This window comes from Aedes aegypti, chromosome 2, assembly GCF_002204515.2.
Source record: "Aedes aegypti strain LVP_AGWG chromosome 2, AaegL5.0 Primary Assembly, whole genome shotgun sequence".
Taxonomy (NCBI): Eukaryota; Metazoa; Arthropoda; class Insecta; order Diptera; family Culicidae; genus Aedes; species Aedes aegypti.
The window spans coordinates 433,331,938-433,359,277 of record NC_035108.1 but is presented as its reverse complement, the minus strand read 5'-3'; the positions used below and the strand labels follow the sequence as shown (position 1 = coordinate 433,359,277).

The 27,340-nt window shown below is 35.8% G+C and overlaps 1 protein-coding gene and 1 non-coding gene across 6 annotated transcripts in view; one reads left to right on the top strand and one right to left on the bottom strand.

Annotated features, from left to right (window-relative positions):
• The window catches only part of LOC5575585 (disintegrin and metalloproteinase domain-containing protein 10), a 290,899-nt gene that overhangs the window by 253,393 nt on the left and 10,166 nt on the right, over positions 1-27,340 (bottom strand). The gene's annotated exons all lie outside the window — the stretch shown is intronic.
• On the top strand, positions 14,054-14,126 carry Trnak-cuu. The gene has a single exon. It is a non-coding gene; the product is annotated as a tRNA-Lys (tRNA).

Sequence of the window (27,340 nt, the reverse complement as noted above, 5' to 3'; positions counted from 1 at the left end):
AAGTGCAAGAATAAGGGCTTCGCAAAGGGTTGGCTAATCAGATTTCCTATGAGATTTATATTGGGTGGAATCTGGATTACTTCGGGACACAGTTCGATTTGACCTATATTATGCAGCGCTGGATTTATGTTCCATTGCGTGTAGTCAATTACAGCGTCTTTGTCTATTATGTATGATGTTCGATAAGGGTGACCAGATTATGAATCATTCTCAGTGACGTCGTAGCGGAATTAGGAAAAGCAGCCAAGTTTGCGGATTCTGTTCCCGGTGGTATGTCGAGCTTGACTTACTCGTCTTCACTCATGTTCCTGATTTTCTATTGTTATCGACTTCTGATGGTATCAGCAATGTAGTTCAGTATTGAAGATCTAGTTGTTGGATCATAACTCAGGAATTTTATACCAACTGTTAATGAACGCCTGCAGAAGTAAATTGTTCTACGCTAATAGGTACACGAATGGCTTCACTCGAGTTTGTGGACCGATTTGCCAACCACCTTCGCTTAAGGTGAAACATCTTGGAATCCAAAGATGGCCGGCACAATGGCCGACTTCTCCCCCTACTCACGTTTTTAAAGGCACAAAACTGGAGAAATAGTTGGCAAACGTTCCTGAGCTTCTTATTTTAAGCTTTCTGTTAGTGCACAAAGCCAAAATTAAAAGTGCACTGCTTGTGGGATGCTTTCTTTGCGAGATTTGTGCCCTTGAAGTTTTAGTGCAATTTTAGAAGTGGATTCCAAACTGTTTCACCTTAAGCCATAAACCACGATAACCCATAAAGTAAAACTAGGTTTAAAGTCAAAGCGGTAGTAAAGAAACTGCTTATAGAGTTTAAGTCAACGTAAGTCATCATGGAAGACGCAAAATGCTGTTTATTGCATTTTGTTCGTCTTGATTGGTTAAGCAATCTGTCCGTTTTTGTTTGTCGCTGCCTTGTTCTGCAATACCATTAGAGCGAGTTTCCAGATCTTCACGAAGCTACGTTTTACAACAGTATCCTTCAAGCGGCATGTTATGGACTGTCGGCTTATTTTATCACTGAGATTTGCCCAGCGTCCTGAAATGGGACAGAAGCCTCGAACGTCCTGCGTTCTATACATATGTCAGTACTTGTAGTGCGAATATCTTCAAAGTAAAAAGGTTTTAATGCAAATGCAAACCTTTAAAGTTGATTCAAAAAGAGCTGTCTTCCAAAAGGTGGACATTAGCTAAAACATGATTCCATCACCAGGTGGAGCACACAATACATGTTTTCGGAGTTCAAATGTTTGTTTTACTACTTATTACAGTATTGGACAATACACTGCAACTTTTCAAAATGGTCAACTAAGCCTCCAATTAAATCTGAGTTATTTATGGGCCGTTCAAAGATAACTTGAATGTTGACATATTAGAGACCCAGGGGCGAAAGAGTGTAAGTGACATTTTAGTCGATTCTGTGTTATGTATACTAAGCAATTCTACTGTCAAGCTTTCCAACGCTATTTTTAGGTGATTTTCCCGTCCAACAAAAATAATGGCATAATTAGGGTGATGTTCTAGTATCCATCGTATTAAGCACTGATCAGTGAGAAATACAATTTTGCAGTGAACTGCTGTAAATGATGCTGATACAAACCGATGCCAAACAATTCGTTCTCAAAACGGGTTTTGTATTGTACAATAGGATTTTGATAAATCTTGATCTCTTTTTAGAAATAATGCAAAGAAAATGCATCTTGCCGTATTCTCAATTCTCCGTCGTATCGTTTTCATTTCTGTCGCAATCAATTTCTGGATTCGTCTCACAGCTTACGACTTACTGTGATATATTGAGTGGTCAAAACACAACACATCAACACTATAATAAAATGTTTCGCTAGAATGTATAGATCTACGGGCATCTACCTCCATTCTTTCTGCAAGATGAAATATACAGGGTGTCCATTCAAAATCAGTTTTCCGTTTCCCGGATTTTTCCCGGATTCCAAAAAGGTAAAAAAACGGATTGATAAATGATTCTTGATTTAATATTTTCTGTTTTATTTTTAAATACAAAATGGTCAAATTTGGAGTACTTGATCTAACTGTTTTATGTATTTTTTTTGATTAAAATTATAAAATATTGTGAGCTCAAAATGGTTTGAATTTCGAAGGAGTTTTGGACAAAAAGATACACACAATTTGTTGAAATATTTAAAAGACCGTCCACCTCCTAAAATCTATGGGAAGTTCAGACAGAGTTTTTGCTCGGTGCATCTTAATAAAGACTATATTTCCGTAAAATAGTAAAGTTCAATAGCTAACCCATTACCGTTTAAGAATGTCTTCGAAACTATGGGGTGGTAGATATGGATTATGGATGGTTCCTGAAGAAAATATTGATCTGTTGAAACTCATGTTGGATGCACTGGGACAGTATGTCTAAAAACATTTACTTGTTCTCTTATTAGGCTGGTTGAATTTTTTGTCGTAAATAAAAAAATGCAGCACTTAAGCAGTATATCATTGATTTAGCCAACAATCTAATGAAGAAATCACAAAATCGGAGCAAGAATACCTAAAGTACCTCGCTATTTATTCATCCCCAAAGGTCTTGATATTAATTCATAAATAATCTTACAAGAAATTTGTTGGGAATAATAAAAATAAAACAATAAATCTGCTAAAAATCTCTACAATATCTCTTAAAGGCTACGTAAGGAATTTGTCAGTCCTTGATAACAAAATTAGTCCAGAAAAAGCTTCACCTAGAATCAGTATCGTCAACAACCCTTGAAATCCGCCAACGAAAATTCATAATGAGTCTGTCCATGACTTCAGTAGATCCACCAAGAAATATATTCTATTGGCTCAACTTTTCGTCAACCCTTTTGTAGAGATTTCAAGAATTTCAAAAAAAAATCATACATTTTCTTCATACAATTTTCTAGAATATCCAATTCTTTATTAGCAATATACTTATAAACTTTAAAGTGTCAGAAAGAACTTTTGAGAAACTGTTCAACTATTGACTCGATTACCGATAGGATTCCAGCAAAAAGCTCATTCATATCATAAAGAACCTTGTCGAGAATCCCCAAATCCGTTCCTAGAAATATTTCAATAATCTCAATTAACCTTTCTACCTGCAGCTTATTTTTTTCACCACCAAAAATATTTAAATTGCGATAACATTTTTGTTGTTTTGACGAATTTTGTTTTTCTATATTGTTGCACCATTTTTTCACAATCTTCACAAATTCTCAAAAAAAAAACTCTATTCTATATTAATCTGTATCGGCATTGACAATTGATCATTTGTTTTTGAAGATATTCCGGTATTCCTTGAAGGACCGACACTTCTCATATAAAATTTATTTGGTCGTCCTTTTATGTTTAGTGAATTTATCAAAAAAAAACTAAAATGTGTGCTATACAATATTAGGCAATGAGGATTTTCTCTGTAAAAAATCATATAAATCTCAAAATTACAAAACGAACTTTTTTGAAGTTTCAAGTTCAAGTTACGGCCGGAGTGTTTCAAAAAACATAAAAGCTCATTACTCATTACTCATCCAAAAACGGTTGCACCGATTTGTATCATTTTTTCGCAACAGACTCTAATTAAAGTAAAATTTTGAAAAGTAAATGACCGAACATGGGAATGTAGCATGTAGCCTGAGATATTGTCATGGGTTACAGCTACGCGTCGATCCCCCAAGGAATCTGTGATTGATAAAAACCGGTAATGATTCTTAAAATAGAAAAGTTCTCAATTGTCAAAAATTATGCAGAAATATTGAGAAACAAAAAAGTTTTCGGGATTTGAATATTTTTTTGTGCTGATAAAATGAAGCTGTCTGTACACAAATACACAATTTCCCGGTGTGATCTCCAAATTCCCGGGCATTTCCCGCATTTTTCCCGGTCATTTGTAATTCCCGGGTTTTTCCCGCTTTTCCCGGATTTCCCGGATGGATTGACACCCTGAATATAGTAAATTCCTTTAAAATTCATTGTTCGTTATAAAAATTCAGCTCACACATATGAACACAATTCCTTTTGACCGTACAATTATGGCATTTGCTCACAGTGCAGCGAAAACAACACAATGAAAGGAATCGTATTTTTACGTCGAGCATCGCGCACACATTGATGCGCACAAGCTTGTTTTTTATCAGTACGAAGGATTGAACTTTGTTTACATTCTCAATTTTACGCGGTCGGTGAGGAAAATTCATAAAATTTCGTGTATTATTGAACTTTAACGGCGTGTGATTGGAATGAAATCCTTTAGTGAAGAAGTACGAAGGTTTTCCTTAGTGAAAATAAATGCCTGGCGAAATAAGTCACAAAGGGGGGGCGGTAAGAAACTTGTATCATAAAGCGGTGTGATTGGTGTCGATCGTTAAGCATTTCTCTCAAATCGTGTTCGTCCATGCGATTTCGGTGAAAAATTGCAAAATGGATAATCGAACTGAAGTTATTTAACGAAATACAGTAGTTTTATTGCATTTTTGGTGTACAAGTGTACAAACCATGACAGCTTTCACAAAAATACACTTGGATAATGAGTCTACACGGAAAAAAATCCGTTTCCGGAATCATGAACAAAAAGTCATGAAATCATAAAATTTTATGTTTCATAATATCATGACTATAAGTCATGAAACCATGGCTATTAATCAAGAATTTGTGTGCTCAGGGTGTTACATGAATCCAACTGTCACTTTTTTCATTTAAGTCAACACGTCTTTTGCGATCGGTAGTGTTTTTTTTTCAGTGAAATTATAAATAAGTTTTGTTTGCGGAAGTGGTTAATTTGAATACCATGCTCGTCGGAACTTTGCCATCATATCGATGACATTTCCGATGACCCAATTAAACTGCCAGTGCTATTATATGTGCGAAAATGTACTTGTAAGCTTTCACACTGATCATTCAGTACCGGGTAATGATTGACGAAGGTTTTGCTTGACAAATTCGTCGGCGATGTTAAATGTTCGGATGTGATACACATGTACTCCACATCTTACAATAGAGCAGCTCACACAAACCTTCGGTAGCCAGATGATCTTTACCACGTTCCACGCCTGTAGAGTCGTTTAGGATTTTTCCATCGCCAATATAATCAACCAGCATTTTGCAGCGCAGGGACAATGTGCCAATTCAATTGATGTTTGAAATGACATTTTGCGTGCAAACCTAGCCACTGGATGTTCGCGTTCCTGCCAAAGATGTGGCACTCGTTAAGTTGACTTTTCTCACAGTTTATTCCGAAATTACCGGCACAAAATCCATCTTCATGTTATTTGTTTACCTATGACAAATATACTGGGATCATAATTGACGTTTGTATGTTTTCATGAAGTTAATTCACAATTTCATGATTCTGCTGCATGATTTCATGACTCAAATTTCCACTTTTCATCAACAAAACTGGAATCATAAATGACAGGTATCTAAATCCATGAATAGTGTTTATGTTTTCATGAATTTAATTCATGGTTCCAGCATACATAGTTTATGATTTGATGATTTGAATTTACGCTTTGGAAACGTAACGTACAGCTGGCGTTACGGTGAAAAGATTCATGATTTCATGACTTTTGGTCATGGTGTATTTTCATAACATGAAAATACACGTTCCTCCCAAAATCATGACCTTTTCTCCTTGTTTTGAGTGCCGCATTTTTACCCGTGTATGTTGCAGGTAAGTTGGAATATCCACCGTTGGAACATTTTAAGTTTGATACGACGAATAATAGCGCTTACGACGAAGTAGATCGAAACCCTATTAGAAGATTGGCAGACCCGAAATTGATGATGCATTGAACTGGATTCCACAGTAGACTGTATATACCACTGCGTCTACGCCAGTTCATGCGGGAAGGTGTAGACCTCGGGATCTGAGAAAAATATAATTTAGAATTAGAGCTTGAGGAATAGTCGCGTAATAGTCTCTGAAGGTTTCTCTGGAGCCTCTAGAACTTTGCACCAGGATTAAAGTAGATTAAGGCAAACAAGTGACTCTGAGACCATTTTGATTAAAATAGAGACTTGAATCCTTACATCAAAAATTGACTCTAAAAAGAGATCTGTTTACCTGAAAAATGTACTATTTTGGCACCGGTTGTAAATTTTGCTCTTTCTTTAGAAAGTATATTATTTTTGTAGAATAGGCGAAAATAAAATGTTAAAAAACATTGGAATGGTCTCAATCATGTTTCATATGCTCATGAACGACTATCAACAGGAACTGGTAGCAGTACTTGCCTTTACCAACTTGGCAATCTTATGTTCAGCTTAATTGTCTAAACATTTTTTTTTGCTAAATAAATAAAAAAAATGACCAAAAAGTTAAAGGACTAAAAATCGCAAGTAGCGTTTTGATAGCGGTGCAGCAGAAAAACTTTTCGATTGAAAAGATTTTGTGTCACAAGAAAAACATATTCTAACATGTATTACTAATTCAAAATATTTCTCTGATTGTGACCGGAATTTCTTGAGAATTCCAGGTTTTTTACAGGTCGAACAGAATTCCCTTATAATTCCAGGTACTTTCAGGTAATAGCCATCCTGTGTTATAAAAAAACAGTAAAAATTTGCGGACGAGTTGAAGAATTTTTGGAAGAATTCATTGAAAATTTTCTTAACAAATGCCTATTGGAATTCTTCCTCCTAAAATCCTAGGAGCAATACAAGTGATTCGTGGAATAATTCTTTGACAAATCTGTGGAGGAACTCAAGAATAATTTCACAAATAAATTGCCGGAGAAATTCTTAGTTTTTTGTCAGGTTTTTGGGGCGAATGCCTGCACGATATTTTAAAGTAAGGGGTCGCTTAAAAATGTGGAAGAATCCCTGGACTGATTATTTTTTTCAATTAAAAATCCTGAAGAAATTTAGAATCCTTAAAAAAATTCTTCGGAAGCAATTCCTGGACATAATAATTCCTGGAAAAAATCCAGTACGTATACTTGAACCATCTCTTAGCGGACTTTAGTATAAATTTCTGACAAATAACCTCAACCCCCTGGAACATTTTTCGCAGGAGAACTTAGAATTGTTCATAGATGATTATCAGAAGAGTTACCTGTCGGAATTTTTTAGAGATACTCCTGGAACAACCCATGGGGAAATTGTTACAGAATTCCTAAGGAATCCTCTCGTGAAGTCCTGAAGGTTTTCATGAAACAAACAAGCATCCGAAAACTCTTAAAGAGGTTTTCTATGAATTTCGAAACCAATACCTAAACATTTTCTAAGTTTTTTTTTTATAAAAATCTTTCTTTTTAGAAAAATCTCATTCTATGAAACGAGCTGAATTATTCGTAGGCGATGACGCGACGTAAAATGAATAGGCGGCGGTGGCGTGGTGCAGCGACATATAGCTATAAACTGAGATCGATCTAGTCTTTTGAAATGAATAATTACGAAAGTTCACAAATAACACTGAATAGAGTAACAGGCTTGCTTCCAGTTGAAATGTTAATGCCACAAAAAAATGATGCTTTTATATAAATTTATTGCAATTCGAAAAAAATGTTTTTAACATTGAACTTACAGCTCACTCGATATCGATTCATGACTAAATTCAGTGATAGTAAGCGCTGGCATTGCTCTGATTTGGTATTGATTGTTGAAAAAGTTCTAAAATATCACCGAGACTGCGAAAAATCGGGAGCCAAAAAAAGTTACATTATATCGAGTTACGCTATACAGGGAGTCCATTCAAAATCTAATTTTCAATTCCCAGGTTTAGCACGGTTGTCCAAAACATTAAAAAAATGGTTACGGAAAATTTTTGGACAAAAAGACAGTCGTCAGAGGTCACCCATTGTGCTCTATAAAAATTCTGAACACAGATCTCGATAGGTATTTCTACGATGAACAACATTGTCGAAGACCACAAAGAAACCCGATGCTTGTGAAAAAAGACTATACGGAAATTTTGCCCAATTTTGTTATTATTTTTATGGATTCCCGGCCAGTTTTGGCCACCCTAAGGAAAAACATTGTTTATACATAAATCGAACGAACTTTGCTTACTGTCAATACATTAAACGAAAACTTTCAATCCATGCTCAGCAGAGAAAATATAAAAACTATTCAGAAACTTTGTTTTGGTATTAAAAATTGGGGTGGCGAATACTGGACCACTTGTACCAGTATTCGCCACGATTTTAATTTCGGTTCCTGAATTCGCCACTTACGTTGATTTCTTATGAAGGGTGGCGAATCAGGAACACCATGGCGAAAAATAGGTGCAAAGGAGCAAAAATTTTAAAGAAAATGATTTTTTTCTGTTACTTCTGAGAAAATTTTGCGGTTTCCAAGAATGTTTCCGTATTATCTTAAAGCAATTTAGCGAACACTAAACAATTGGCAACCATATATTTCGTAAAACGGTATATAATCCGGGGTGGCGAACAACTGGAACATGGCGAATACCGGTACACCTTCCCTATTTGACATATTTTTCTCGCTTTTCCCGGACTGATGGACACTAGGGTGGCTCAAAAAAAAATCATTATTGCTCTACACCGCTCATTCGATTCTAGATCAAATTCTGAGTGTGCTCCCGAAATTTGAGATCAATTGGATGAAAACTGAGACAATCGGGCAAAAAAAATGCTAAAATGTAATGTAATATCTTTAAAATGCATCTTATGTAAATCGAATATAAGGCTGATACAAATATTAATTTTCTTTTATGTCAACCCCCCCCCCCCCCCTTCAAAAATCCGAATATTTTGAAGGGGAGAAAATAGAAGATTCATCATTTTTTTGACATCAGTTAGGTTTTTTCAATTTTCGAAGTGAAAAACAAGTAAAATAATGATCCAGAAGACGTTTAAAAAAAGTTTAACAATCATCGTAAAAAATAAAAATTCGAAAAAATAACTTTTTTTTTCATTTATATTTTTTTGTTCCTTATTTATTTTTATCCCCCTCCTCGTACCTACCAAGTGGTCTCGGACATAAAATAAATTTAATATTTGTATCAGCCTAATTGCTTTCGTTATTTAATGTGGCGTCTCAGTTTTTCCGCAAAATAAGTTGACGTTTTAAAGGGACATTCAGAATCAGACGACATTGTTCGTCTGATTCTGAGTATGATATGGCATGGATCAAAATAGATTTTCATAACAGCCTAGAAAATATAGGCTTGAAATAGTTAGGCATTTTTCAACATGATGTTGGTGGGAAGAAAAGTGCCAACTGAGCGTGATTGAGTACAACAAAACAAATCCAAAATTATTCATTACTGTGCCAATGGAATGTATGGGAAAAATTTTGCCATCGAATTTCAAAAAATGGTAGTGCTCAAAAGTTATGTCTCCTCGAAAAAAGTCCCCATGCAAAATTCGAGCTCAATCGGACTTCGTTAAGTGGACCCCCAAAGCGGTCAAAGTTTGGCTTTTTAGACCCATGAAAAATCTCCCAATGGGGGTACATGAAATTTCCGAAATCGAAATTTTTTTTTTTTTTGATGCCAGATGTCTTAGAAATGCATGAAACGTCGAGATTTGGTGTTATTTGGAATTTTTTTTTTTTTTGAAAAAATCGACCTTTTGGGACTTAGTAAATTTTTGAGTTGGGGAGTGAATTGAATTTGAAATGAACGATTTGAATTCAATTGTTGAGAAATTCAAGGCAATAGTATTGAAACATATCCTACATCATTGTTGGCCACTGAAAGCATGTTATATGTTATATTTCATTAGGGTGGTTCATTTACTTTCCATTAGAATGGTCCTTTTTGTTAAAAAATGAAAAAAATAAAAAATAGAATTTTAATTGAATATTGAAGACAATAGTATTGGAACATCTCTCACATTATCATAAGCCATTTTCTACATTTAATATGTGGTATTTTATTAGGGTGGTTCACTTATTTTCCATCAGGGTGGGCCTTTCTGTCGAAAAATTATAATTTGAATGGGATATTAAAAACAATAGTATTTTAACACCTCTTTCATCATCGTAGGGCATTTCCTTCATTATATTCGTGATATTTTATAAGGGTGGCTCACTTATTTTCCATTGGTGTTTGCCGAAAATTAAAAAAAATATCAAGAAATTTTGAATTTGATCCTTTTTTTAGCACAATAGTATTTTAACACCTCTTTTATAATCGTAGGCCATTGTCTTCATTTTTGTTAGAGAGGCTTTAAATTTCTCTGAATTCATGCGCCTCTAGTTCCATTTGATATGCGACATCATCGTAGGACACTGTTAACATATTTCATTAGGGAGTTTTTCTCATTTTCCATTAGGGTGCGTCATTTTTCGTATAGTTTGAAACCATGATTTCTCGCAAAAGTCTCGTCCACTTTCCTTTATTATGGTGTCATTGTAAAAATTTCAACCTTAATATCTACAGACCGAAAGATTATGGTGTGGGCTACTACATAATATTTGCGTAATTTTCGACGCAACAACAACAGAGTTTTCTAGAAAGCCTCTCATTGTTAGAAAGGTCCTTTTGAAAAGTTTTGCGTAATTTTCATCCGGAATGCAACACTGCACTAAGCTGAACCAGTTCGGAGTCCTCGTCTCATACAAAATCCGCTTGCTACTTCGTGATTTGAGATGCACTCATCTCAGAGATCAAGCATTGAGCCTCAGTGACCTTTCCAATTCAGTTTTGCACCATCTGTGCAAGCTCAGATAAAAAAAAATCAGAGTGATTGGTGGGAAGGCTCTGAACTGTAACCCCGGGGCCCTTAAAATGGGGAACCGTTAGATTTTGCAATGGTTGTAGTAGCAATAAGGTAAGCAACAAAAGGGAGAGGAAAGGAATTGTGATATCAAAAAAATATCATGTTGGTTGTTTTTGGTACATTACATCGCATATATTTCCTAAATTATATTTAATTTGTTTGGACTTTTATACATTCCTACTCCGTAGAAATTGCTGCACGAACTCTGAAAATATTTTTGGAGAAATTCCCAGAGGAACTCTTAAGGAATACCTGGAGGAGCTTTTAAAGGAACACCGAAGGAATTCCTGGAAAAACTCAAAAATTATTCCTGGAGAAACTCCGAAAGAAGTCCTGGAGAAACTCTGAAGTTAATCTTGAAGGAATTCCGAAGACATTCTTGGGGGTATGCTCGGAGTAACTCTGGAGGAATTCCCGACAGAACTCTTGATGATTTTTCAGAGGAAGTCTGGAAAAATTCCTGCAAGAACTCCGTGCCCAAAAGGTCGATTTTTTCTAAAAAAAAAATAACAAATAACACCAGATCTCGACGTTTCATGCATTTCTAAGACATCTGGCATCAAAAAAAAATTGGATTTCGGAAATTTCATGGGTCAAAAATCAGAGGGGGTTGTGTACAAGACACGACCACATGACGTTAACTACGCCAAGTGAATTTTTGCATTTGAATTTTAGTCGATTTTCATAGTTGCAGCCTTCCTTTAGTTCAAACTATAACATAATATCGTGACGGTCCCTACATTTTAGATTTTTAATTGACACCCAGTACATTGCTGTAGGGTTGGCACCCTATTATTCATACATACGCCACCTAGAGATAATACGATGGCAAAGTTGTTAAAACTATTCAAAGAACATAGATTCTCGATGACGATTACACTTCGGGGCAACTCTTCTCCCTGCCTTATCTTACATTTATCATAAAACGTCGATACTTTTCAGCCGTCCCAACCCCAAAAGGCTCCTAAACTGTGTGTATTAGGGTGGCCCATGACCAATCCAACCATTTGACTGGTATATCGAAATTGGAACTGAGGTAATTTGTGCATTTTTACGATTTTATAACTCTATATGCGTTTTTGTTTATTCCGGTCTCGTATACACGAGTTCAGTTTAACAGGTTTAATCAAACATGGCCGGATATACGACATTTATGGATAGATCCGTGTATCAACTAAACTGTTTAACTCTTCACGACTTTATCTGACTCTATCCGATATCATACAAATTCGTTTGATTATAAGATTCAAAACGATTCTAAGAAGCATAATCATATATTGATCTTATTTGTCAATACAGGAAGAGTTCCTTGTGGAACTTAATGAGCAAATATATGTTGTGTATGACAAATTCATTCATAAAGTATGAATCTTAATCATAATGGGAATAATAAAACCAAATATATGGGAAAACAATTCTAATTGCATATCTCTTTCTTAAGGGTGACGCTATAGTCGATAAATTCATTTAATTACTGAATCAAAGATTCAAACTTCAAGCTCGTTCTGTCCCTTTTAAAAGCAGATAGTTTTAGCTAAAACTTTCACGGTAGCTTCTGGGTGTCCTAATGAACAAATTCAAGCTTGTAACTTAAGATTCTTAGTTTTGATTTATTGATTTTTCCATATAAAAATGGTCCACCTTAGTCCTCCGATAGCGGTGGGAAACCGTTCGCATTTGAGAGATGGTTAGGTTCTTGTCACCATCGGTACTTTTAAGGGGGAGAAGGTGGTAGTAAGAGATACAAGGGCAAGCCGGCGAACGAAAGGAAAAGTCAGCGAACCCAGGACATCTCGCACGTTCTTCGTCGCCGCCGCCCGCGTGTCCTTGTGGTTCTTTTCCGTTCTTCTTCAATCTTCGGTAATGGTGTCTTTCACCCCCTCCCAAAATTGAGCGCGGTTGGAGACAAAGGAACGGAAAAATTCAATAAACGCTGTTTCCCAGAAAACCGTTCTTCGGCGATGTCGGGCCCCCTGGGGATGGAATTCAAATGGATTCCGTGAACGCGAGCTGAAGTGCATTTTTTCGTCGGGTCCTTCGATGTAAATTCCAATGGGCTTTGGGACGCTACTCGTTCAACGAAAGTCAATTAGGAATAAGTTGTTTTCAGCTTAGAAATTTATTGCTTTGGAAGACATGGTAGATCTCAGATTCGATGAATTAACAGAACATCATTGATCTGCTTAGTCACCGGACAGAAACTATTGCCATCAATCGCACGAAGGTTGTAATCAGCAGCGGATGAAAACAATGTAAAAATGGAAAATTAATTAGCCTGTAACGACCAGTTGGATACCACAGCGGTGAACACAAAAAAAAAAAACTCAGATGATTGTTCTTCTATGGCTGTAGCTCATTTTCGCACCGATTTCACCCACCTCCACCAAAGCCAATTCATCTCTAGTCGTATTACATACAGTATTGGACAATACATTTGCAACTTTTTCGATTTCCCATACAAAATGGTCACCATTTGATCTTAGTTATTCAGGACCGATTTAAAAAACAATTTACAGCTCGTCAGTCATTACTTGAATTTCAACATTTATATCTGAGTAATTTTTTCAACAACAAGTCAGAAAGAAATAATGAATTGACTAAAATGAAATATTTGACAGGAAATTCTAAACGATTTCTATGATAATATAGAAGTCAAAACAAAAACTGTCTGTAGCAAAATAGTTGATCTATAACTTTGCATAAGGTACTACGAAGCTGTTACTTCAACTTTTAAATCATGTCAATTATTAAAATTTGTAAATTTTAGTCAAACCCTTATGGCTTTTGAACTCGTAATTGAAATAATCATTCAAAATATATGTTGAAATTCATTGAATGTCTGAATAACTGTGGAAATTTTTTTGAAATACTATAAATAACTCAAATCTATCCCAAGCATACAGTTTTGTATGAAGAATCGAAAAAGAAGCAAATGTATTGCCTAATGCTGTAGGTATTAGCAACATCGATCGGATTGGATCTGACTTTGATTGAATCCGGTGGTTTGCTGCGCAGTTTTCCATAGCCAATCAACCAAAAACAAGCAATGATCTATTCGCAGCCAAAATCATACGTTACGTGTCTCACGGTCGTCTCAATGCTTGCTTCATTCACCTTCGTTAGTCATTCTCGCTCGGACACAATACATAACTTTCAACAAATCACCCGTTCCACAGCTGAATGCTGCTGTCTGCCCGGTTCCCGCCTTCGTCATCTTCGTTCTTAATCTATTTTGGCGTATCACTAAGAAGGTATAGGGGATAAAGTAGCATTAGCAGCTGTCTTACTGTGTCTATTTCTTCGGTTCGAATGGTTCGATTCAACTTTACGTGTTTCATTTTGAGTTTCATTCTTCACACACAAGCCCGGCTAGCTCAGTCGGTAGAGCATGAGACTCTTAATCTCAGGGTCGTGGGTTCGAGCCCCACGTTGGGCGTGATAATGTTTTTGCACAGTTCAACATGGCTGTAATGATTGTCTCGGATGGTGCCTAGGCAAATCATAATATAATCATCACACGGCGGAGTTTTGACCGTGAACATGTTTTTCGCACATCAGCATTTCAATAACATCTCAACCTGATTATTAGGTGAGCTCCAGCTTATGAATTAGAGAGGAGTAGCCTTCTACTACTAATTTGTAGTAATTTATTCCTGAGTCAGGGATCCTGAAGGTTAAGAGGAAAACGGGTACATCGTTTTCATATTTTGAACGCTCAATGAGGTGTATCACATCCATAACCATATAAAACTCAACTAGTAAAGTTCGATTAATGAATATTATTTGTCATAGAATCTATCTAGCGGTGCATAGCATAGCATAAACTGACTGTACATCAGTGCGCATCATACCTTCGTGCTGTGCGTACACGAATTCTCTCTGCTCTTGGAAGTTTTTTTGAAAACTACCTAAAGCAATAAAACAGTACTTTTCAGTACTATTTTTTCTACTATTGATCCCTTCACGATCCTTGTTTGGACCCGTGCCTTCGATTTTTCGTTTGACCCGTTGGCGAAAGCTAGCGGTGGTAATCCTTCTTGGACACCGTCTTGGGAAAAAACCTCTTAGGAGGTCTCGTCTGCTTTCGTTTATTCACTAAACATGGTTGCAACTACAAACAAAAGGAAGGGTGAATCTCTGAATTCACAACTTCCTTCCACAAAAGTGGGATTTAAAAATGTCACTAAACGTGGCAAGAATGGAAGAGAGGACGTTTCTTTGGAATGCGAACTTTCTTCCTGTTACGAATTTTGGGGATTTAGGCAGGAGATCTTGAACTCCATTAGGGGAATCAAGGTCTCCTTCCAAATCGCAAAGTAAAGAGACGGTCGCGTTTTGCCGGAAACTCTTACAGATCGCGAACTTCTTCTCAAACATCTTGAAGATAAGAAGCACATTTTTTTCACTTATGACGACAAAACTGAACGTTTGTTCAAGGTCGTCTTGAATAGTCTCTCAAGTGACTATAAGTCACCAGAGATTGGTTTTTCCCCAGTTCAAGTAATCATTATGAAAAAGAGAACCCAATCTGGCATTGTTCGGAAAGGGTTTTCTCAAGAATATTATTTAGTTCACTTTAACAAAAAAGAACTAAATTATATTAAAGCTTTAGAAAAAGCAAAACTAATGTTCGATGTCCGTGTGACGTGGGAACATTTCCAGAAACCTTGAGGAAATTACCAGAACCCGACTCAGTGCTTTTGGTGCCAAAAGTGGGGTCATGGTACAAAACATTGCCGCATGGATGCTAAATGCATGATTTGCGGAGGATCACGCTAAGGACGTCTGTCTTGTGAAGGAAGATACCGATAAGTTCATATGCGCCAATTGCGGGGGCAATCATAAGTCATATTTTTGGGCTTGCCCTTTGCGTTTGCGAGTCGTCGAGGCTCGTGTCATGCAAATGAACAATAATGTCCGTTACGATAACGGTCGTTTTCGGAATTTCTCTGGTAGAGTATCGAACAATGCTCATTTTTCAGTTAACGATCGCTTGATTAAGAATCATACCCATCAGGAAGATCATAATCATGCTCATTCACAAACTAATTTTAATCTGTCGGGTAGCCGTTCGAACCTTTTTATTTCGAATGTATCTACCCAAGGAAAATCCTTTGTCGATATCGTAGCAGGTAATTTGAACTCCTTCCCTTTTCATAATATGAGTACCCATTCTAATTGTTTCACATCAAATGGAAAAAAAACCCTGCCGCTACAGGAAACTTCTACTCCACCTGTTCGTCTACCGAAAATACTAACGGAAAATCATCAAATGTACTCACTTCAAGTGATATGTCTGCCTCTGATTTTAATAATCTAACTGAACAATTGAATTTAATGATTGATGCAATGTTCAAAGCCACCACTATGATTGAAGCAGTCCAAGTTGGAGCAAATTTACTAATCAAATTGTTATTGGATTACGTCTTTCTAATGGGTCCAATAAAAAATAATTTAAATTTTTAAATTGGAATGCTCGTTCCTGGAATGGTAAACAGGACAAGCTGTTTAATTTAACGTGCATAGAGCAGTTATTTCTGAAACCTATTTAAAACCTGGATCCAAACTAAAAAAATATCCTAACTTATTTGTTTATCGTAATGATCGACTTGATGGGGCATGTGGGGGAGTTGCAATCATCATTCATAGGCGTATAAAACATCAACTGTTTTCATAATTTGAAACTAATTTTTTTGAATGTTTAGGTGTTTCTGTTGAAACACAGCTTGGTAAATATACTTTCATAGCTGCCTATTTGCCTTTTCAATGCTCTGGACAGCAAGTTAATTTGCTCCAAACTGACTTGCGAAAATTGACTCGCAATAAGTCAAAAAAATTTGTCATTGTTGACTTTAATGCCAAACATCGGTCATGGAATAATTCTCAAAGTAATTCCAACGGCAGAATTTTATTTGATGAGTGCTCTTCAGGATATTTCTCATTTCAATACCCTGATAGCCCTAAATGTGTTTCCTCTTCTAGAAATCCATCTACGATTGATTTGGTCTTAACCGACTCATGCTGAATTTGATTTTGATCATGTCCCTGTTACATTTCAAACATCTCATGAAGCGATTCTCAATCCTATTACCTCCACTTTCAATTATTTTCGACTGAAATATATATGAGACATTTATTGACTCTAATCTTGATGTTAACGTTTCTTTACAAACAAAACTTGATATTGACAATGCTCTTGAAACTTTAACAAATTCCATTGTTGAAGCCAAGAGCATTGCAATTCCGAAATGTGAAGTAAAATTTGAATCCGATGATCTTAAACTCTTGACCGCCTTAAAAACGTGAGGAGAGACAATTTCAATGCACTTACGATCATGCTATGAAAATTATATGGCAGGACTTGCAGAAAGAAACCAAGAAACGCTTTTCACAATTAAGACACAAAAATTTTGAAAATAAAATTTCTGAGTTGGACCCTGGCTCTAAGCCCTTTGGAAAATTATCTAAAATTAAAAAAAAAAAACCTCAGAAGCCAATACCGGTATTGACAGAGGAAAGCAAATTATTACTAACTAATTGCGAAAAAGCTCAAAAACTTGCTATGCAGTTTGAAAGCGCGCACAATTATAATTTAGGACTTACTAGCCCGATAGAAAATCAAGTTACTCAGGACTTCGAAAATATTCTCAATCAAGAGAACGTTTTCGAAAATTCCTAGAAGACTGATTTGGAAGAAGTGAGAACTATTATTAAAAATTCAAAAATATGAAAGCTCCTGGCGATGATGCACAGTATTTCGATCAGCCGAAATCGTGAACTTAATTCTGTAGCACCTTTAAACGTGATTTTTTCGGAATGGTGTCTTCGGACGAAAATTTTCTAAAAATATAGCGCATATATTGACGGTAAATGTTAGTTCGCAACTTTGCCACGGGCGACGCTGCGAAAATATTTTTTTTTGAAATGACGATCTTTAAATATGATGTCTTCGGCAAAGTTGTAGATAATTCAAATACAAACAACTTTGCCAAAGACACCTAGTGTGTATTCAGCCGCATTTCCAAAATACGGGAGTATTTTATGAACAACCCCCTAAAACTAGTTTTTCTCGTATATTTTGAAAATGCGAAGTTTCCGGTAGCAATAATGTTCTACAAAATTGTGTAAACAGTCAAAATGAATCATTCTCTAGAAGACACTAGGTTTCTAAAGACCAAGGAATAGCAGTTATAACCATTTATGTGCAAAAATCAGTCATTTTTGGGGTCCGTGTATTTATTCGGGTGGCAGCTGGTGGCAGATGAAACCTAGTAGGGTTATAAATACATCATTAGTAGTTGTAAATGTCGATAGTGTCATTAGTATCCACGAGTATCCCTTTTACTTAGAGGAAGTTTCATCAATGACTCTTATCACCTTGAAGTACTTAGTTATGTGATGGGTAGAGGGCTATGTGACTCCAAACTTCTTCTTTTTCTTCTCCTTGACACATTCTTTATCTTTATACATACACTCAATAGGTTCCAAATACTTTTATGAAGAAAGTTTTCAATTAGTCTTTACAAAATGACTCGCCATACAACTATTTTTCGCTTGCAGCTTTAGCTATTTTTCGTACATAGACACTATAGTAAGTGCAAGCTATGCAAATTTGGTGAAATATTCTGTTGAGAAAAGAATAAATCATTGAATCACTATTCTGTGAATCAAATCAGTGTTTAAATGTTAACGCAGTTCTTATGGTTGCAACACTCATTAACAAAATGATCTGATATTGAGGCACTTGCCTGATTTTGGTTTTGAATTTGATAATCACTTAATTTGCTACTCACTGTATCGTTCTTGCACGTGTCATGTAGTAAACACTAGCCTGCTATTTTATCTGTTTGGTCTTTTAGTGCTATTATTCGACCAATAAAGCGTGTCAGCTGTATAATGCTAGCACGCAGAGCGAATTAAAGAGCTTTTTGGTTACTTGGGATGTACGAAAAAACGCAAAAATCTCAAGTGAAAAATAGTTGTAGGGCGAATCATTTGGTAAAGCGTCTTTTCAGGAGATTGAGAACTTTCTTCAAAAATGTATTTGGAACCTATTGGTTGTGCGTAATGATGAAGAATGTGTCAAGAAGAAGAAACAGAAGAAGTATGGAGCCACATAGCCCTCTACCCATCATATAACTAAGTACTACAGGGTAATAAGGGTCATTGATGAAACTTCCTCTAAGTAAAAGGGATACTCGTGGATACTAATGACACTATCGACATTTACAACTACTAATGATGTATTTTGAATCCTAGTAGGTTTCATCTGCCACCAGCTGCCACCCGAATAAATACACGGACCCCAAAAATGACTGATTTTTGCACTAAAACGGTTATAACTGCTATTCCTTGATCTTTAGAAGACTAGTGTCTTCTAGAGAATGATTCATTTTGACTGTTTACATAATTTTGTAGAACATTGTTGCTACCGGAAACTTCATATTTTCAAAATATCGGAGAAAAACTAGTTTTAGGGGGTTGTTCATAAAATACTCCCGTATTTTGGAAATGCGGCTGAATACACACTAGGTGTCTTTGGCAAAGTTGTTTGTATTTGAATTATCTACAACTTTGCCGAAGACATCATATTTAAAGATCGTCATTTCAAAAAAAATATTTTCGCAGCGCCGCCCGTGGCAAAGTTGCGAACTAACATTTACCGTCAATATATGCGCTATATTTTTAGAAAATTTTCGTCCGAAGACACCATTCCGAAAAAATCACGTTTAAAGGTGCTACAGAATTAAGTTCACGATTTCGGCCGATCGAAATACTGTGTGATGGAATTTTCTACATCTTCATCAAGAAACAAGAGTAGCTATATTCTAGTATATTTAACAAATGATATATTTAACAAATGTTTTCAGTTAGCATATTTTCCTGACAAATGAAAAAATGCTAAGGTTGTACCAATTCTAAAACCAGACAAAAATCCTGCAGAAGCTTCTAGCTACCGTCCAATCAGTCGTTACTTTTACGTGTAACAAATTTGATTCGTTCCAACAAATCTGAAGGCTATTCTACTGGTCTTGCTCTTCTAGACATAGAAAAAGCATTCGACAGTGTTTGGCATGAAGGCTTGATCGTAAAATTAAAAAAACTTTAATTTTCCAACATACATTGTTAGAATAATTCAAAGTTATCTGTCAAATCGTACACTTCAGGTCAATTATCAGAACTCCAGATCTGAAAGACTTCCTGTAAGAGCTGATGTTCCTCAAGGCAGAATTTTGGGACCAACATTATACAATATTTTCACATCTGACTTACCTGAGTTACCTCAGGGATGTCAAAAATCCTTGTTTGTGGATGATACAGGCTCTCCACCAAAGGACGAAGCCTGTGTGTCATCTGTAGCCGATTCCAAAAAAGTTTGGATATTTTTTCATCATACTTGCAAAAATGGAAGATTTCTCTTAATGCTTACAAAACTCAACTGATAATATTCCCACATAAACCAAAAGCTTTTTATTTGAAACCTTCAAGACCTTGTCACGATGAGAGGGGTTCCAATAAATTGGTCAGATGAAGTTAAGTACCGTCAAACGGGGCTTCTTTTGACATTATTTCCACATTCTTCAACTTTGAGGATTTGTAACTCTTAGAATTATGGATAGATTTTGATGATTCTTGCATATACTTAAGTTGTATATGTAAGCAACAAATGTGCAAAATATGAGGCAAATCCATCAAGAAATAACAAAAATGCTTGCATAACGAAAAAAAACGTCCTTCAAGACAAAAAAGGGGCTACTTTGGACATTTTCCCAATTTGATAATGAAATGGTTTTTCTTTATAAATTTCAAACTGATTTCAAAGATTATCGTCCATTGTGATGTTATTGAACGTTTTTCAATAATAAACATAATTTAAAATAATTGCAAAGCAAAGCTCGAAACAATTACACATATATAACAAATTTCAGCGAAACCTACTATTCACTACTTTCCGTTTTTTATATGAGACTTAAACTTTCAACTACCTCTTAAATGGAACTATCAGTTACGAATGCTTGATTTTTAAGTTTACATAAACGAACGATGTAACTACCAGGTACTGCGATAATTGATGAGTTATGTACAAAAACTGTCTTTTTTTGTTCTTACTGTTATATGAACGATAAAAAGAGGGATCACATTAATATCTGTAACTCAAAAGTAATTATAAACGCAATTAATCTATGAAGTAGAGATCGTAAAGAAGTAAAAGTTTGCTTTTGTAATATGCTTTTAGTTTCTTAGTAGTTCAGAGCTGGCTTAAAAGTAGTTTATTTTAGCCATTGAAGAATGCAATTGTTTTGTACTGCAAATTCATTAGAAATACGACGGAAAATATTTTTTTTAAGATAATGTTATGATCTTGTCATTGGTACGTATTGAAATATGTGTATTCTATGTCTATTCACGTTTCCATATTATTTTTTTTTAATGTTGTAAAATATACAAACCAAAACATTTCAATAAAATAAAAGTCGTAAAAATAAGACCTTTGATCAATTATTTTAATAAAACAACAATTTTAAGCAAAACAAATCACAAGATTTTTATGAAACATGACGATTTGATAGTTTTGTGATGCTCCCAATAACTTTTCACGACATGAAAAAAAATCATACAATGTTTGTAAAGCCTATGTTTTATACCTTGTGAATATTTATTCGGACTTTTTTAAAATGTTTTCTTGTTTATCCTATTATTGTTGATGTTGTTCCAAAAACAAGTCATGCCTAGTGGTAGAGCATACATTGGTTAATAAAAGTGCTGAAACACAAAATTGCTCAGATTAATATTTACGGTGCAAATAAATCCAAAAGGCGAGTGTCCAATGTAGCCCCCGGAATCAAAAGTAGCCCCGTCCGACGGTATCTAGGGTTCATGCTAGATAAGAATTTAACTTTCAAAAATCACATTGAGGGCATTCAAGCCAAATGTAATAAATATGTAAAATGTCTCTATCCCCTTATTAATAAATATCAAATATAAATCAAAACTTTGTCTTAAGAACAAGCTTTTAATATTCACACAAATTTTCAGGTCAGCCATGTTGTATGCTGTACCAATATGGACTAGTTGTTGTAATCAGGCTTAGGAACTGTGACCACTATTTAACAGAGTTCATAGATTCTGCCAGTCAACCAAAACACAAAGCAGCAACAGCATCAATACCATCAGGCGTTGCGCTGCCAACGGTTCACACACTGCTTGAATGATTTTGTCTCTCCACTATGATCGTTTTCGGCCAGCCATCACGAGGTGAATGATTGAAAAAATGTTAAATAATTCAATCGCTAATATTTCGCTTGTGTTTGAATTGAATTAATTGAAATCTATGAGCGCTAATAGCAAGAGCACAATCATTCCGTTGCGATACATATAAACAATTTCAATTTTATGCTGCCTTTATCGAGAAAAATGCAAAACCCCGAAAACCGGAAAAATCGTGTCACCACTGTGCTCGAGTCATTTCGCATTCGGGTTTGAAGAAACGTTGGGAAGAAGAAGATTACAGTTTTGAAGAGCCATGACATTTTTGTTTGTTTTGAACGGTCATGGTTTGCTTTGGATTTTGATGGTCGTGTAGGAGAATGTAAATGTCGAGGTAGTAAATGTTTGCTACAGTACATTTTCCATCCCTGGTTGTAATACCAGGAAGAAAGCTCTGCAGAGAATTCAAAATAAAATTTTGAAAATGATTGTAATGGTATAGTACCAATGAGTTACATAGAATATCCAATGTTGAAACATTGAAACAAATGTGAAATAAAATAATTAATAATTTCAGGCAAAAATCGTTACAATCCTTTATTGCCACGGTTAATGCGTTAAATATTTAGGCTAAGTTAGGTTAAGTAAATTGAAAACGTGTTTTTTCTCTTATAAGCAGGTCAAATCAATTCGCCTGTAAAAAATCTGAGCTGTTACTGGAAATGAAATGCAATACGTTGTTAACAAAATGTTAATAAAATCTTTAATTAGTTTTACTAAATTAGGATGATAGTGTTGTCTAACACAGAACACCTAGATACCGGGTACCCCCGATGGGTTGACCACATTTAATCTGAACACTTTTTAATCTGTACCCCGCTAATTTGCACATCGTTCAGATTAAAAATGGCTCAAACGTCATTTAGCTCCTGGAACGGAGTGAAGTGATATGGAACACTGTGGTTGGAACGCAGAATCAAAACAAAACAGTGAAAGAGGTAGCCAGAAACACGTTTCTAGGGTGACTAGATGTTCAAATTAAAAATGAACCCCGATGGTTTGCATGAGGTACCGTTCAAATTAACGGGGGTGCACGGTATAAGAAATGAATGTAATGTTTGGAATAATACTAAAAAAGAAATAAAAAAAAGAACTAGCTTTTAGAAAACCGTAATGACAAAGTGAATCAAAAGTACCTGGAACTGAAATAAGATACGTCTCCCCATTTCATCAGATTTCAGCATATACGACGTTCAACATTTGGTGTAAAGAATATTCTAACAAACAAATTTACACTATTATGTATGCATCGACCCACCGATATAAACACAAAACTCAGCTGGATGCTAGTTGCCAGCAAATTTAAACAAATAAATCAACTTGAGAAGCTGTAAAGCAAAACAGTCTCTCTGGAAAATAAACGCAACCGCACGCCAAATCAAGAAACACAAACACAACAATGGGGGAAAACACTTACAGCTGCAACTTCTCTAGCAATTATGTCCATATTCCCCGCTGAACTGGATGTGGGTGGCTCGCGCTCGACTAACCAAACGAATCATAACCAAGCGGGAAAAATATTGTCATTCACCAGGGCATGGATAACCATCACTTGTTTATCCAACAGTTGGGTAAAAATTGGCAAATGAAAATTCAAAGATAGCCTTATATTATATTCCCTTTCAATAATTGAATATTCTCCAAGAAAAAAAACATAAAATAGCACCACAATACATATTGTAATTTATCCAGAGAAAAATGTAAAATGGGACTTAATCTATCTATCTCAATAATCTAATAAATAGCAATCAGTTTATATTGAAAACTATTTAATTCTTAGTCCTATTGTTGTTGTCCTATTATTTTCAATTTCGAGTTTCGATTTTCTATTAGATTTTTTTGTGTTTATTTTGTGCTAATTATATTTTTTTTCTTGAAAAATTCATTTTTTTTTAATTCCAATTTCAATTCTTACAGCGGTAATTTGTATTTTTATTTTCTTGTTTAAATTTTACTTTATTTTTATCGATTTACCGATAGAAAATATATTTTTAGTGCTATTTGATGTTTTGTTGCTTAAGTCTTATTATATCATTGTCTACCTTTTGAACACAGAGTGTGCCTCTTTGTAAAATGCTTGTTAATTTAACTGTCTGGCCAAATTGAACTGGACTCGAATTGAACCAATGTGTTGAATTAGAAGTGAAAGGGAGGCGGGCACCGGGATACGGTCGGGACTGTCCACCAGAAGGGTGAAAGTAAGTGCAATACCCCGCAAACGCACACTTATACAATACATCACTGTCGACACGAGTGAATTGCGGAGAAATGGGTTTGCTCTGTTGTGTTTTTTTTTTCTCTCACTCGATGGACCCTTCCCGATGAATGCCGCTGACTGTGTTCGATCCAACAGTTAGCTATTATTATATTACATGCCCCCAACTGAGCGCGGACTTCGCACCACAACAGCATATGGAAAAGCAGCATTGGAGCCAAAGTGAGAGAACCTCTGGAAAGCTGAAAGGGAAGTCCTCCTCTGACATCCAACGCAACGTACAGTGACTCAACTTCTTGTTCGTACAGAGCACTATTATCAAATAAATGGACCAGGATGAAAACTATCACTTTAGAGGATCTTCTCTTCAACGTAGCATTGTTGAATATCATATAAATCCATTTGTTTGCTCGATAACAACAAGCTACATACTTGGCTTTTAGGACGGGATCATAAGTTATGTGAGAATGTTGAAAAGTTTTTTTTTTTCCTACTTGAAGGGAAAACAGTGCCCTGTACGAGTACGAGTTTGAGTCACTGTACCGACTCTTCATGAATGACGCGAGCGGGCAATGTCTCGCGTAGAGATGCAAAGCCAGTGCCGTTATCTTTTCACTGTGTTTTCCAGAGCTCTTACTCTGGGTTGTGCACCCACACATATCGTCGGTTGGTTGTTGAACATTGAGGCGAGCATAATATCATCCACCGCGCGCCGTCAGAGACATGGAAACTCCAAAGTAGACAGCAAACGATACCCGAGCAGAGGGAATTTGCTACAGAACTTTCAAGCTCGATATTTTTGAAATGTGTGAATTATTAGATACGTCGTTTTGAAAAGTTACGCGAGAATTTATCCCGGATAACGGTACGATAATAATACTAAATTGATGGTGTGGCTAAATTAGTATAACCGATTATGATATAATACCAAAAAAATGGTATGCTGTAGATAGGTGCTGGTTACGCGTTCCTGCTCGGGTATTGAAAACAGCGTAATGGTGCTGTTCCCCCCGAAAAAAAAAACAAAAATGGTGGATTCTCCCAAACAAGAGATCGCTCCCCCGGTCGCTCAACGCAATGAATGGTCTCTTGCTGAGTGTGTTCCTGTTTTCCTCAATGAAACGACATCTCCATAGATACCAAACTGGACACTGACTTCTTCGCTTCGCCTACTAAACAGATAAAGAGTGTGTTAGGTACAACGTCGTCATTAACGGAAATGTCTAATGAGCAATGCTTGTTTATGTTTGCAATGTCGAACAAAATCCGAAACAGAGAACAACTTACGACCGAAGAGAGACCAATAGTGAGAATCGCTAAATGTGTTTTCATTCAGCTAGAATAAACATTTAAACAACTTGCTGTTTTACCGAAACGAAAACAGTTCAATTTTTCACCCAAACATGGTTTTCACGGTTTATGTTTATACGGTTGGGCGATCTGTTGAAAAATAACAATTTCTCTCGGTGTGTGTTGAAGAGGGGGAGAGGGCGCGGTTGGGCAAGTGAGGCCACATTCCACTTCGCGGATGGATGGTACAAAGTTTTAAACATTAAAATTGAATCTTGCTCCAAGTGGTCCTCTCTGCGATCGGAGGGTATTAGACATATTATGTCCAACCAGAAGTGTATCGCTAAAACACACCAACACATCTGGTCTGGTGGAGAACGGCGCGGATTCAGCTCTTGGAAAAGTGTGAGCGACGACAACAGTAGGCTGTCTGCTACGCTGAAAGAGTGAAGCATGGAAGAGCGGTTATCCAGAGGGACTGGTTGCCAGATGATGGCATGGATATATAATTTTATTATAATATGATTCAATTATCACAAAATCCGATGCGTGAAAATTCTTAAGAAAACGTAGAAAATGTTAACATTAATTTAATGCTAAATTTATGGCATTTACTTAGCCTTACTGGATGTGGAGCAGGCCGTTAAAACAAATGCCGTTAGGCCGAAATTAAATTTGACCATTTGTCACATTTATCAGTGTGTGTCCTTCTTTCAAACAAAGGCTGTTCTTTCTAGTTATATTTCACAGCGGATATTGTAGACTTCAAGGTAATGCAAATTATCTTGACCTAACAACCAGAGTTGCTCGCTGTAACTATCAAAGCCTTAAATTTGTTGATTTGTACAGGCCGACTGCGATACAATTTAGATCATTCCATATCACATCAACATCATGCATTCTACTCCATCACCAGCGACTATGGCTATCAGTGGTGTGGTAAGTTTAGCCTTAAATTAAACAAATAAAATGGCAATTTATCAGTACAATATTTTTGACAGTGCTGCAGATGTATTGAAACTATGTGTTGGTTACTGAAAAACATCAATAGCTTAGATTATTACCACGTGATCAATGTCTGGGCAAATCATATATATAATATCCCAGAGTTGTCTGTCTGTCAGTAACGCTTTGAAATGTTTCACCGAAAAGTTTCATTGAGCACTACAACAGCAATCATAAATCATTATAACAGTCAATTTTAATATTAGAACATTACAATTACAAATTGAGGAGCACTACAACAGCATATTCTAGAGTTTCTGGAACATTGTTTTTTACAGTGTAGTAGGAACTTGGTCGGTGATTAAAAGGTAAACAAACCAACTTCAAGCAGATTGAAGTGCAGTCGAATTGGAATCGGGCTGGTGTTGAAAATAAGATTCAGAACGGGCTTCGCCAAATCCAACTCATATTTAAAAACGAATTCGACATATACAGGGTGATTACTAATTCCTGACAGTAAAGTAAATGTTCGTAGATAAAAGATGTATGTATGAATTTTAATTTCCGGTGTACATCCTGTTTTGCACATCTAGAAAGTTTGTTTTGACAAAGTAAAGAATAAATCTTTTTTCATTTACCTTAGTTTTTATTCATATGTGTTGTTTTAAAGGCATTGCACCTAGCACGCACGTTTTCCACAGATATGAATTTTGATTAAACTTCGCTGAAAAAATTGCCTGATTGAAACAGCATGTTACCACAATCTTTTAGACTTACTAGGGAATAGAATGAGACTGATTATTGAACATTTTAGCGAAAAAATATGTATTTTTTGGTTAAAATATATGCTTTTGAATAACGTGCGTGTTAACTGTAATGCTTCTGAAACAATGCTTATGGTTGGAAATTGAGGTAAAAAAAATAATTTGTTA